Source organism: Ambystoma mexicanum, chromosome 1p (genome assembly GCF_040938575.1).
Source record: "Ambystoma mexicanum isolate Mex_15411 chromosome 1p, UKY_AmexF1_1, whole genome shotgun sequence".
In the NCBI taxonomy this organism is placed as follows: domain Eukaryota; kingdom Metazoa; phylum Chordata; class Amphibia; order Caudata; family Ambystomatidae; genus Ambystoma; species Ambystoma mexicanum.
Window position 1 is genome coordinate 1,024,163,336 of NC_090921.1, and position 13,693 is coordinate 1,024,177,028.

At 41.4% G+C, this 13,693-nt stretch overlaps 5 non-coding genes across 5 annotated transcripts; all 5 read right to left on the reverse strand.

Moving 5' to 3' along the window:
- Nucleotides 1-4,121: 4,121 nt before the first annotated feature.
- On the reverse strand, nt 4,122-4,207 carry TRNAY-GUA (transfer RNA tyrosine (anticodon GUA)). The gene is given in 2 exon segments: nt 4,122-4,157; nt 4,171-4,207. It is a non-coding gene; the product is annotated as a tRNA-Tyr (tRNA).
- Nucleotides 4,208-4,767: 560 nt separating this feature from the next.
- Nucleotides 4,768-4,853, reverse strand: TRNAY-GUA (transfer RNA tyrosine (anticodon GUA)). The gene is given in 2 exon segments: nt 4,768-4,803; nt 4,817-4,853. It is a non-coding gene; the product is annotated as a tRNA-Tyr (tRNA).
- A 1,205-nt stretch (nt 4,854-6,058) lies between these two features.
- TRNAY-GUA (transfer RNA tyrosine (anticodon GUA)) lies at nt 6,059-6,144 on the reverse strand. Its single transcript is given in 2 exon segments — nt 6,059-6,094; nt 6,108-6,144. It is a non-coding gene; the product is annotated as a tRNA-Tyr (tRNA).
- Nucleotides 6,145-7,995: 1,851 nt separating this feature from the next.
- Nucleotides 7,996-8,081, reverse strand: TRNAY-GUA (transfer RNA tyrosine (anticodon GUA)). The gene is given in 2 exon segments: nt 7,996-8,031; nt 8,045-8,081. It is a non-coding gene; the product is annotated as a tRNA-Tyr (tRNA).
- A 4,418-nt stretch (nt 8,082-12,499) lies between these two features.
- Nucleotides 12,500-12,585, reverse strand: TRNAY-GUA (transfer RNA tyrosine (anticodon GUA)). The gene is given in 2 exon segments: nt 12,500-12,535; nt 12,549-12,585. It is a non-coding gene; the product is annotated as a tRNA-Tyr (tRNA).
- Between the last annotated feature and the right edge of the window lie 1,108 nt (nt 12,586-13,693).

The following is a 13,693-nucleotide window of genomic DNA, read 5'->3' on the forward strand; positions in this document are numbered from 1 at the left end:
CTTGAGAAATCAAGATTGTCAAGGGGATTCTGCTGTTTTGTCAGTTTATAGCAAGAGATGGGGATCCAAAACACCTCACAGGAAACCACCGAAGATTGGTGTCGGACAGAAAAATAACGTGGCCACAGCCTCAAAGCAAAAGGCATCTATTTTCAGTGATGAAATATGATATGATTATAAATTGTCTGTTATCTTACTTTCCAAGTATTTTACTTTCCAAGTATTCAATAAAATGTGCATTTGGCAAAAGTCCTTCCAGCCGAATTTGAACCAGCGACCTAAGGATGCCTGTTTTACCACTACAGTCCTCCGCTCTACCAACTGAGCTATCGAAGGCTTGGCTAATCATTCTCTAGCAAACTCAATACGAGCTTCCACTTCAACCGTCGACTTGTAAACATCTCTTGCAATTCGTGCAAAATACTACAAATTTGGCTTGTGAGGTTCCCGAATTGAGTAAAAGCACATCAGTTCCCAATTAAAAAAATGACCCCTCCGCAGTCTCCCGCATGTTACTGACCACCATACTAAGGGGGAAAAGTTGAAAGGCGGCGCCTCACAGGCCATCTCCTCAGAGTATTCAGCAGTGTTGGGCCTTGACAATATTTTAATACCTTGGATGGTGTATAGTGTTCTCTCATTTTCCTTGAGAAATCAAGATTGTCAAGGAGATTCTGCTGTTTTGCCAGTTCATAGCAAGAGATGGGGATCCAAAACACCTCACAGGAAACCAATGAAGATTCGTGTTGGACAGAAAAATAACGTGGCCACAGCCTCAAAACAAAAGGCATATATTTTCAGTGAGGAAATATAATATAATTATAAATTGTCTGTTATTTTATTTTCCAAGTATTTTACTTTCCAAGTATTCAATAAAATTTGCATTTGTCAAAAGTCCTTCGAGCCGGATTTGAACCAGCGACCTAAGGATGCCTGTTTTACCACTACAGTCCTCCGCACTACCAACTGAGCTATCGAAGGCTTGGCAAATCATTCTCTAGCTAGCTCAATTCGAGCTTCCACTTCAACCGTCGACATGCAAACATCTCTTGCAATTCGTGCAAAATACTACAAATTTGGCTTGTGAGGTTCCCGAATTGAGTAAAAGCACATCAGTTCCCAATTAAAAAAATGACCCCCTCCGAAGTCTCCCGCATGTTACTGACCACCATACTAAGGAGGAAAAGTTGAAAGGCGGCGCCTCACAGGCCATCTCCTCAGAGTATTTATCAGTGTTCCGCCTTGACAATATTTTAATATCTTCGATGGTGTATAGTGTTCTCCCATTTCCCTTGAGAAATCAAGATTGTCAAGGGGATTCTGCTGTTTTGTCAGTTTATAGCAAGAGATGGGGATCCAAAACACCTCACAGGAAACCAACGAAGATTGGTGTCGGACAGAAAAATAACGTGGCCACAGCCTCAAAGCAAAAGGCATCTATTTTCAGTGATGAAATATGATATGATTATAAATTGTCTGTTATTTTACTTTCCAAGTATTTTACTTTCCAAGTATTCAATAAAATGTGCATTTGGCAAAAGTCCTTCCAGCCGAATTTGAACCAGCGACCTAAGGATGCCTGTTTTAACACTACAGTCCTCCGCTCTACCAACTGAGCTATCGAAGGCTTGGCTAATCATTCTCTAGCAAACTCAATACGAGCTTCCACTTCCGTCGACTTGTAAACATCTCTTGCAATTCGTGCAAAATACTACAAATTTGGCTTGTGAGGTTCCCGAATTGAGTAAAAGCACATCAGTTCCCAATTAAAAAAATGACCCCCTCCGCAGTCTCCCGCATGTTACTGACCACCATACTAAGGAGGAAAAGTTGAAAGGCGGCGCCTCACAGGCCATCTCCTCAGAGTATTTATCAGTGTTCCGCCTTGACAATATTTTAATATCTTCGATGGTGTATAGTGTTCTCCCATTTCCCTTGAGAAATCAAGATTGTCAAGGGGATTCTGCTGTTTTGTCAGTTTATAGCAAGAGATGGGGATCCAAAACACCTCGCAGGAAACCAATGAAGATTCGTGTTGGACAGAAAAATAACGTGGCCAGAGCCTCAAAGCAAAAGGCATCTATTTTCAGTGATGAAATATAATATAATTATAAATTGTCTGTTATTTTACTTTCCAAGTATTTTACTTTCCAAGTATTCAATAAAATTTGCATTTGGCAAAAGTCCTTCGAGCCGGATTTGAACCAGCAACCTAAGGATGCCTGTTTTACCACTACAGTCCTCCCCTCTACCAACTCAGCTATCAAAGGCTTGGGAAATCAACTCTAGCAAACTCAATACGAGCTTCCACTTCAACCGTCGACTTTTAAACATCTCTTGCAATTTGTGCAAAATACTACAAATTTGGCTTGTGAGGTTCCCGAATTGAGTAAAAGCACATCAGTTCCCAATTAAAAAAATGACCCCCTCCGCAGTCTCCCGCATGTTACTGACCACCATACTAAGGAGGAAAAGTTGAAAGGCGGCGCCTCACAGGCCATCTCCTCAGAGTATTCATCAGTGTTCCGCCTTGACAATATTTTAATATCTTGGATGGTGTATAGTGTTCTCCCATTTCCCTTGATAAATCAAGATTGTCAAGGGGATTCTGCTGTTTTGTCAGTTTATAGCAAGAGATGGGGATCCAAAATACCTCACAGGTAACCAACGAAGATTGGTGTCGGACAGAAAAATAACGTGGCCACAGCCTCAAAGCAAAAGGCATCTATTTTAAGTGATGAAACATGATATGATTATAAATTGTCTGTTATTTTACTTTCCAAGTATTTTACTTTCCAAGTATTCAATAAAATGTGCATTTGGCAAAAGTCCTTCAAGCCGGATTTGAACCAGCGACCTAAGGATGCCTGTTTTACCACTACAGTTCTCCGCTCTACCAACTGAGCTATCGAAGGCATGGCTAATCATTCTCTAGCAAACTCAATACGAGCTTCCACTTCAACCGTCGACTTGTAAACATCTCTTGCAATTCGTGCAAAATACTACAAATTTGGCTTGTGAGGTTCCCGAATTGAGTAAAAGCACATCAGTTCCCAATTAAGAAAATGACCCCCTCCGCAGTCTCCCGCATGTTACTGACCAGCATAGTAAGGAGGAAAAGTTGAAAGGCGGCGCCTGACAGGCCATCTCCTCAGAGTATTCAGCCGTGTTGGGCCTTGACAATATTTTAATATCTTGGATGGTGTATACTGTTCTCTCATTTCCCTTGAGAAATCAAGATTGTCAAGGGGATTCTGCTGTTTTGCCAGTTCATAGCAAGAGATGGGGATCCGAATCACCTCACAGGAAACCAATGAAGATTGGTGTTGGACAGAAACATAACGTGGCCACAGCCTCAAAGCAAAAGGCATCTATTTTCAGTGATGAAATATAATATAATTATAAATTGTCTGTTATGTTATTTTCCAAGTATTTTACTTTCCAAGTATTCAATAAAATTTGCATTTGGCAAAAGTCCTTCGAGCCGGATTTGAACGAGCGACCTAAGGATGCCTGTTTTACCACTACAGCCCTCCGCTCTACCAACTGAGCTATCGAAGGCTTGGCAAATTGCTCTCTAGCAAGCTCAATACGAGCTTCCACTTCAGCTGTCGACATGCAAACATCTCTTGCAATTCGTGCAAAATACTACAAATTTGGCTTGTGAGGTTCCCGAATTGAGTAAAAGCACATCAGTTGACAATTAAAAAAATAACCCACTCTGCAGTCTCCCGCATGTTACTGACCACCATACTAAGGGGGAAAAGTTGAAAGGCGGCGCCTCACAGGCCATCTCCTCAGAGTATTCAGCAGTGTTGGGCCTTGACAATATTTTAATACCTTGGATGGTGTATAGTGTTCTCTCATTTTCCTTGAGAAATCAAGATTGTCAAGGAGATTCTGCTGTTTTGCCAGTTCATAGCAAGAGATGGGGATCCAAAACACCTCACAGGAAACCAACGAAGATTGGTGTCGGACAGAAACATAACGTGGCCACAGCCTCAAAGCAAAAGGCATCTATTTTCAGTGATGAAATATGATATGATTATAAATTGTCTGTTATTTTACTTTCCAAGTATTTTACTTTCCAAGTATTCAATAAAATGTGCATTTGGCAAAAGTCCTTCAAGCCGGATTTGAACCAGCGACCTAAGGATGCCTGTTTTACCACTACAGTCCTCCGCTCTACCAACTGAGCTATCGAAGGCTTGGATAATCATTTTCTAGCAAACTCAATACGAGCTTCCACTTCAACCGTCGACTTGTAAACATCTCTTGCAATTCGTGCAAAATACTACAAATTTGGCTTGTGAGGTTCCCGAATTGAGTAAAAGCACATCAGTTCCCAATTAAAAAAATGACCCCCTCCGTAGTCTCCCGCATGTTACTGACCACGATACTAAGGGGGAAAAGTTGAAAGGCGGCGCCTCACAGGCCATCTCCTCAGAGTATTCAGCCGTGTTGGTCCTTGACAATATTTTAATATCTTGGATGGTGTATAGTGTTCTCTCATTTCCCTTGAGAAATCAAAATTGTCAAGGAGATTCTGCTGTTTTGCCAGTTCATAGCAAGAGATGGGGATCCAAAACACCTCACAGGAAACCAATGAAGATTGGTGTTGGACAGAAACATAACGTGGCCACAGCCTCAAAGCAAAAGGCATCTATTTTCATTGATGAAATATAATATAATTATAAATTGTCTGTTATTTTATTTTCCAAGTATTTTACTTTCCAAGTATTCAATAAAATTTGCATTTGGCAAAAGTCCTTCGAGCTGGATTTGAACCAGCGACCTAAGGATGCTTGTTTTACAACTACAGTCCTCCGCTCTACCAACTGAGCTATCGAAGGCTTGGAAAATCAACTCTAGCAAACTCAATACGAGCTTCCACTTCAACCGTCGACTTGTAAACATCTCTTGCAATTCGTGCAAAATACTACAAATTTGGCTTGTGAGGTTCCCGAATTGAGTAAAAGCACATCAGTTCCCAATTAAGAAAATGACCCCCTCCGCAGTCTCCCGCATGTTACTGACCAGCACAGTAAGGAGGAAAAGTTGAAAGGCGGCGCCTGACAGGCCATCTCCTCAGAGTATTCAGCCGTGTTGGGCCTTGACAATATTTTAATATCTTGGATGGTGTATAGTGTTCTCTTATTTCCCTTGAGAAATCAAGATTGTCAAGGGGATTCTGCTGTTTTGCCAGTTCATAGCAAGAGATGGGGATCCAAAACACCTCACAGGAAACCAATGAAGATTGGTGTTGGACAGAAACATAACGTGGCCACAGCCTCAAAGCAAAAGGCATCTATTTTCAGTGATGAAATATAATATAATTATAAATTGTCTGTTATGTTATTTTCCAAGTATTGTACTTTCCAAGTATTCAATAAAATTTGCATTTGGCAAAAGTCCTTCGAGCCGGATTTGAACGAGCGACCTAAGGATGCCTCTTTTACCACTACAGCCCTCCCCTCTACCAACTGAGCTATCGAAGGCTTGGCAAATTGTTCTCTAGCAAGCTCAATACGAGCTTCCACTTCAGCTGTCGACATGCAAACATCTCTTGCAATTCGTGCAAAATACTACAAATTTGGCTTGTGAGGTTCCCGAATTGAGTAAAAGCACATCAGTTCCCAATTAAAAAAATGACCCCCTCCGCAGTCTCCCGCATGTTACTGACCACCATACTAAGGGGGAAAAGTTGAAAGGCGGCGCCTCACAGGCCATCTCCTCAGAGTATTCAGCCGTGTTGGGCCTTGACAATATTTTAATATCTTGGATGGTGTATAGTGTTCTCTCATTTCCCTTGAGAAATCAAGATTGTCAAGGGGATTCTGCTGTTTTGCCAGTTCATAGCAAGAGATGGGGATCCAAAACACCTCACAGGAAACCAATGAAGATTGGTGTTGGACAGAAACATAACGTGGCAACAGCCTCAAAGCAAAAGGCATCTATTTTCAGCGATGAAATATAATATAATTATAAATTGTCTGTTATTTTATTTTCCAAGTATTTTACTTCCCAAGTATTCAATAAAATTTGCATTTGGCAAAAGTCCTTCGAGCTGGATTTGAACCAGCGACCTAAGGATGCTTGTTTTACAACTACAGTCCTCCGCTCTACCAACTGAGCTATCGAAGGCTTGGAAAATCAACTCTAGCAAACTCAATACGAGCTTCCACTTCAACCGTCGACTTGTAAACATCTCTTGCAATTCGTGCAAAATACTACAAATTTGGCTTGTGAGGTTCCCGAATTGAGTAAAAGCACATCAGTTCCCAATTAAGAAAATGACCCCCTCCGCAGTCTCCCGCATGTTACTGACCAGCACAGTAAGGAGGAAAAGTTGAAAGGCGGCGCCTGACAGGCCATCTCCTCAGAGTATTCAGCCGTGTTGGGCCTTGACAATATTTTAATATCTTGGATGGTGTATAGTGTTCTCTTATTTCCCTTGAGAAATCAAGATTGTCAAGGGGATTCTGCTGTTTTGCCAGTTCATAGCAAGAGATGGGGATCCAAAACACCTCACAGGAAACCAATGAAGATGGGTGTTGGACAGAAACATAACGTGGCCACAGCCTCAAAGCAAAAGGCATCTATTTTCAGTGATGAAATATAATATAATTATAAATTGTCTGTTATGTTATTTTCCAAGTATTGTACTTTCCAAGTATTCAATAAAATTTGCATTTGGCAAAAGTCCTTCGAGCCGGTTTTGAACGAGCGACCTAAGGATGCCTCTTTTACCACTACAGCCCTCCCCTCTACCAACTGAGCTATCGAAGGCTTGGCAAATTGTTCTCTAGCAAGCTCAATACGAGCTTCCACTTCAGCTGTCGACATGCAAACATCTCTTGCAATTCGTGCAAAATACTACAAATGTGGCTTGTGAGGTTCCCGAATTGAGTAAAAGCACATCAGTTGACAATTAAAAAAATAACCTACTCTGCAGTCTCCCGCATGTTACTGACCACCATACTAAGGGGGAAAAGTTGAAAGGCGGCGCCTCACAGGCCATCTCCTCAGAGTATTCAGCAGTGTTGGGCCTTGACAATATTTTAATACCTTGGATGGTGTATAGTGTTCTCTCATTTCCCTTGAGAAATCAAGATTGTCAAGGGGATTCTGCTGTTTTGCCAGTTCATATCAAGAGATGGGGATCCAAAACACCTCACAGGAAACCAATGAAGATTGGTGTTGGACAGAAACATAACGTGGCCACAGCCTCAAAGCAAAAGGCATCTATTTTCAGTGATGAAATATAATATAATTATAAATTGTCTGTTATGTTATTTTCCAAGTATTGTACTTTCCAAGTATTCAATAAAATTTGCATTTGGCAGAAGTCCTTCGAGCCGGATTTGAACGAGCGACCTAAGGATGCCTCTTTTACCACTACAGCCCTCCGCTCTACCAACTGAGCTATCGAAGGCTTGGCAAATTGTTCTCTAGCAAGCTCAATACGAGCTTCCACTTCAGCTGTCGACATGCAAACATCTCTTGCAATTCGTGCAAAATACTACAAATTTGGCTTGTGAGATTCCCGAATTGAGTAAAAGCACATCAGTTGACAATTAAAAAAATAACCCACTCTGCAGTCTCCCGCATGTTACTGACCACCATACTAAGGGGGAAAAGTTGAAAGGCGGCGCCTCACAGGCCATCTCCTCAGAGTATTCAGCATTGTTGGGCCTTGACAATATTTTAATACCTTGGATGGTGTATAGTGTTCTCTCATTTTCCTTGAGAAATCAAGATTGTCAAGGAGATTCTGCTGTTTTACCAGTTCATAGCAAGAGATGGGGATCCAAAACACCTCGCAGGAAACCAATGAAGATTCGTGTTGGACAGAAAAATAACGTGGCCACAGCCTCAAAGCAAAATGCATCTATTTTCAGTGAGGAAATATAATATAATTATAAATTGTCTGTTATTTTATTTTCCAAGTATTTTACTTTCCAAGTATTCAATAAAATGTGCATTTGTCAAAAGTCCTTCGAGCCGGATTTGAACCAGCGACCTAAGGATGCCTGTTTTATCACTACAGTCCTCCGCTCTACCAACTGAGCTATCGAAGGCTTGGCAAATCATTCTCTAGCTAGCTCAATTCGAGCTTCCACTTCAACCGTCGACATGCAAACATCTCTTGCAATTCGTGCAAAATACTACAAATTTGGCTTGTGAGGTTCCCGAATTGAGTAAAAGCACATCAGTTCCCAATTAAAAAAATGACCCCCTCCGCAGTCTCCCGCATGTTACTGACCACCATACTAAGGGGGAAAAGTTGAAAGGCGGCGCCTCACAGGCCATCTCCTCAGAGTATTCAGCAGTGTTGGGCCTTGACAATATTTTAATACCTTGGATGGTGTATAGTGTTCTCTCATTTTCCTTGAGAAATCAAGATTGTCAAGGAGATTCTGCTGTTTTGCCAGTTCATAGCAAGAGATGGGGATCCAAAACACCTCACAGGAAACCAATGAAGATTCGTGTTGGACAGAAAAATAACGTGGCCACAGCCTCAAAGCAAAAGGCATCTATTTTCAGTGAGGAAATATAATATAATTATAAATTGTCTGTTATTTTATTTTCCAAGTATTTTACTTTCCAAGTATTCAATAAAATTTGCATTTGTCAAAAGTCCTTTGAGCCAGATTTGAACCAGCGACCTAAGGATGACTGTTTTACCACTACAGTCCTCCGCTCTACCAACTGAGCTATCAAAGGCTTGGCAAATCATTCTCTAGCTAGCTCAATTCGAGCTTCCACTTCAACCGTCGACATGCAAACATCTCTTGCAATTCGTGCAAAATACTACAAATTTGGCTTGTGAGGTTCCCGAATTGAGTAAAAGCACATCAGTTCCCAATTAAAAAAATGACCCCCTCCGCAGTCTCCCGCATGTTACTGACCACCATACTAAGGAGGAAAAGTTGAAAGGCGGCGCCTCACAGGCCATCTCCTCAGAGTATTTATCAGTGTTCCGCCTTGACAATATTTTAATATCTTGGATGGTGTATAGTGTTCTCTCATTTCCCTTGAGAAATCAAAATTGTCAAGGGGATTCTGCTGTTTTGCCAGTTCATAGCAAGAGATGGGGATCCAAAACACCTCACAGGAAACCAATGAAGATTGGTGTTGGACAGAAACATAACGTGGCCACAGCCTCAAAGCAAAAGGCATCTATTTTCAGCGATGAAATATAATATAATTATAAATTGTCTGTTATTTTACTTTCCAAGTATTCAATAAAATGTGCATTTGGCTACAGTCCTTCGAGCCGGATTTGAACCAGCGACCTATGGATGCCTGTTTTACCACTACAGTCCTCCGTTCTACCAACTGAGCTATCGAAGGCTAGGCAAACCATTCTCTAGCAAACTCAATAGGAGCTTCCACTTCAACCTCGGACTTGTAAACATCTCTTGCAATTCGTGCAAAATACTACAAATTTGGCTTGTGAGGTTCCCGAATTGAGTAAAAGCACATCAGTTCCCAATTAAAAAAATGACCCCCTCCGCAGTCTCCCGCATGTTACTGACCGCCATACTAAGGGGGAAAAGTTGAAAGGCGGTGCCTCACAGGCCATCTCCTCACAGTATTCAGCCGTGTTGGGCCTTGACAATATTTTAATATCTTGCATGGTGTATAGTGTTCTCTCATTTCCCTTGAGAAATCAAGATTGTAAAGGGGATTCTGCTGTTTTGCCAGTTCATAGCAAGAGATGGGGATCCAAAACACCTCACAGGAAACCAATGAAGATTCGTGTTGGACAGAAAAATAACGTGGCCACAGCCTCAAAGCAAAAGGCATCTATTTTCAGTGATGAAATATAATATAATTATAAATTGTCTGTTATTTTACTTTCCAAGTATTTTACTTTCCAAGTATTCAATGAAATGTGCATTTGGCAAAAGTCCTTTAAGCCGGATTTGAACTAGCGACCTAAGGATGCCTGTTTTACCACTACAGTTCTCCGCTCTACCAACTGAGCTATCGAAGGCTTGGCAAATCATTCTCTAGCAAACTCAATATGAGCTTCCACTTCAACCGTCGACTTGTAAACATCTCTTGCAATTCGTGCAAAAAACTACAAATTTGGCTTGTGAGGTTCCCGAATTGAGTAAAAGCACATCAGTTCCCAATTAAAAAAATGACCCCCTCCGAAGTCTCCCGCATGTTACTGACCACCATACTAAGGAGGAAAAGTTGAAAGGCGGCGCCTCACAGGCCACCTCCTCAGAGTATTCAGCCGTGTTGGGCCTTGACAATATTTTAATATCTTGGATGGTGTATAGTGTTCTCTCATTTTCCTTGAGAAATCTCGATTGTCAAGGGGATTCTGCTGTTTTGCCAGTTCATAGCAAGAGATGGGGATCCAAAACACCTCACAGGAAACCAATGAAGATTCGTGTTGGACAGAAAAATAACGTGGCCACAGCCTCAAAGCAAAAGGCATCTATTTTCAGTGAGGAAATATAATATAATTATAAATTGTCTGTTATTTTATTTTCCAAGTATTTTACTTTCCAAGTATTCAATAAAATTTGCATTTGGCAAAAGTCCTTCGAGCCGGATTTGAACCAGCAACCTAAGGATGCCTGTTTTACCACTACAGTCCTCAGCTCTACCAACTGAGCTATCGAAGGCTTGGCAAATCATTCTCTAGCAAGCTCAATTCGAGCTTCCACTTCAACCGTCGACATGCAAACATCGCTTGCAATTCGTGCAAAATACTACAAATTTGGCTTGTGAGGTTCCCGAATTGAGTAAAAGCACATCAGTTCCAAATTAAAAAAATGACCCCCCCGCAGTCTCCCGCATGTTACTGACCACCATACTAAGGAGGAAAAGTTGAAAGGCGGCGCCTCACAGGCCATCTCCTCAGAGTATTCATCAGTGTTCCCCCTTGACAATATTTTAATATCTTGGATGGTGTATAGTGTTCTCTCATTTCCCTTGAGAAATCAAGATTGTCAAGGGGATTCTGCTGTTTTGCCAGTTCATAGCAAGAGATGGGGATCCAAAACACCTCAGAGGAAACCAATGAAGATTGGTGTTGGACAGAAAAATAACGTGGCCACAGCCTCAAAGCAAAAGGCATCTATTGTCAGTGATGAAATATTATATAATTATAAATTGTCTGTTATTTTACTTTCCAAGTATTTTACTTTCCAAGTATTCAATAAAATTTGCATTTGGCAAAAGTCCTTCGAGCCGGATTTGAACCAGCAACCTAAGGATGCCTGTTTTACCACTACAGTCCTCCCCTCTACCAACTGAGCTATCGAAGGCTTGGTAAATCAACTCTATCAAACTCAATACGAGCTTCCACTTCAACCGTCGACTTGTAAACATCTCTTGCAATTCGTGCAAAATACTACAAATTTGGCTTGTGAGGTTCCCGAATTGAGTAAAAGCACATCAGTTCCCAATTAAGAAAATGACCCCCTCCGCAGTCTCCCGCATGTTACTGACCAGCATAGTAAGGAGGAAAAGTTGAAAGGCGGCGCCTCACAGGCCATCTCCTCAGAGTATTCAGCCGTGTTGGGCCTTGACAATATTTTAATATCTTGGATGGTGTATAGTGTTCTCTCATTTCCCTTGAGAAATCAAGCTTGTCAAGGGGATTCTGCTGTTTTGCCAGTTCATAGCAAGAGATGGGGATCCAAAACACCTCACAGGAAACCAATGAAGATTGGTGTTGGACAGAAACATAACGTGGCCACAGCCTCAAAGCAAAAGGCATCTATTTTCAGTGATGAAATATAATATAATTATAAATTGTCTGTTATGTTATTTTCCAAGTATTTTACTTTCCAAGTATTCAATAAAATTTGCATTTGGCAAAATTCCTTTGAGCCGGATTTGAACGAGCGACCTAAGGATGCCTGTTTTACCAGTACAGCCCTCAGCTCTACCAACTGAGCTATCGAAGGCTTGGCAAATTGTTCTCTAGCAAGCTCAATACGAGCTTCCACTTCAGCTGTCGACATGCAAACATCTCTTGCAATTCGTGCAAAATACTACAAATGTGGCTTGTGAGGTTCCCGAATTGAGTAAAAGCACATCAGTTGACAATTAAAAAAATAACCTACTCTGCAGTCTCCCGCATGTTACTGACCACCATACTAAGGGGGAAAAGTTGAAAGGCGGCGCCTCACAGGCCATCTCCTCAGAGTATTCAGCAGTGTTGGGCCTTGACAATATTTTAATACCTTGGATGGTGTATAGTGTTCTCTCATTTTCCTTGAGAAATCAAGATTGTCAAGGGGATTCTGCTGTTTTGCCAGTTCATAGCAAGAGATGGGGATCCAAAACACCTCACAGGAAACCAATGAAGATTCGTGTTGGACAGAAAAATAACGTGGCCACAGCCTCAAAGCAAAAGGCATCTATTTTCAGTGAGGAAATATAATATAATTATAAATTGTCTGTTATTTTATTTTCCAAGTATTTTACTTTCCAAGTATTCAATAAAATTTGCATTTGTCAAAAGTCCTTTGAGCCGGATTTGAACCAGCGACCTAAGGATGACTGTTTTACCACTACAGTCCTCCGCTCTACCAACTGAGCTATCAAAGGCTTGGCAAATCATTCTCTAGCTAGCTCAATTCGAGCTTCCACTTCAACCGTCGACATTCAAACATCTCTTGCAATTCGTGCAAAATACTACAAATTTGGCTTGTGAGGTTCCCGAATTGAGTAAAAGCACATCAGTTCCCAATTAAAAAAATGACCCCCTCCGCAGTCTCCCGCATGTTACTGACCACCATACTAAGGAGGAAAAGTTGAAAGGCGGCGCCTCACAGGCCATCTCCTCAGAGTATTTATCAGTGTTCCGCCTTGACAATATTTTAATATCTTCGATGGTGTATAGTGTTCTCCCATTTCCCTTGAGAAATCAAGATTGTCAAGGGGATTCTGCTGTTTTGTCAGTTTATAGCAAGAGATGGGGATCCAAAACACCTCACAGGAAACCAACGAAGATTGGTGTCGGACAGAAAAATAACGTGGCCACAGCCTCAAAGCAAAAGGCATCTATTTTCAGTGATGAAATATGATATGATTATAAATTGTCTGTTATCTTACTTTCCAAGTATTTTACTTTCCAAGTATTCAATAAAATGTGCATTTGGCAAAAGTCCTTCCAGCCGAATTTGAACCAGCCACCTAAGGATGCCTGTTTTACCACTACAGTCCTCCGCTCTACCAACTGAGCTATCGAAGGCTTGGCTAATCATTCTCTAGCAAACTCAATACGAGCTTCCACTTCAACCGTCGACTTGTAAACATCTCTTGCAATTCGTGCAAAATACTACAAATTTGGCTTGTGAGGTTCCCGAATTGAGTAAAAGCACATCAGTTCCCAATTAAAAAAATGACCCCCTCCGCAGTCTCCCGCATGTTACTGACCACCATACTAAGGGGGAAAAGTTGAAAGGCGGCGCCTCACAGGCCATCTCCTCAGAGTATTCAGCAGTGTTGGGCCTTGACAATATTTTAATACCTTGGATGGTGTATAGTGTTCTCTCATTTTCCTTGAGAAATCAAGATTGTCAAGGAGATTCTGCTGTTTTGCCAGTTCATAGCAAGAGATGGGGATCCAAAACACCTCACAGGAAACCAATGAAGATTCGTGTTGGACAGAAAAATAACGTGGCCACAGCCTCAAAACAAAAGGCATATATTT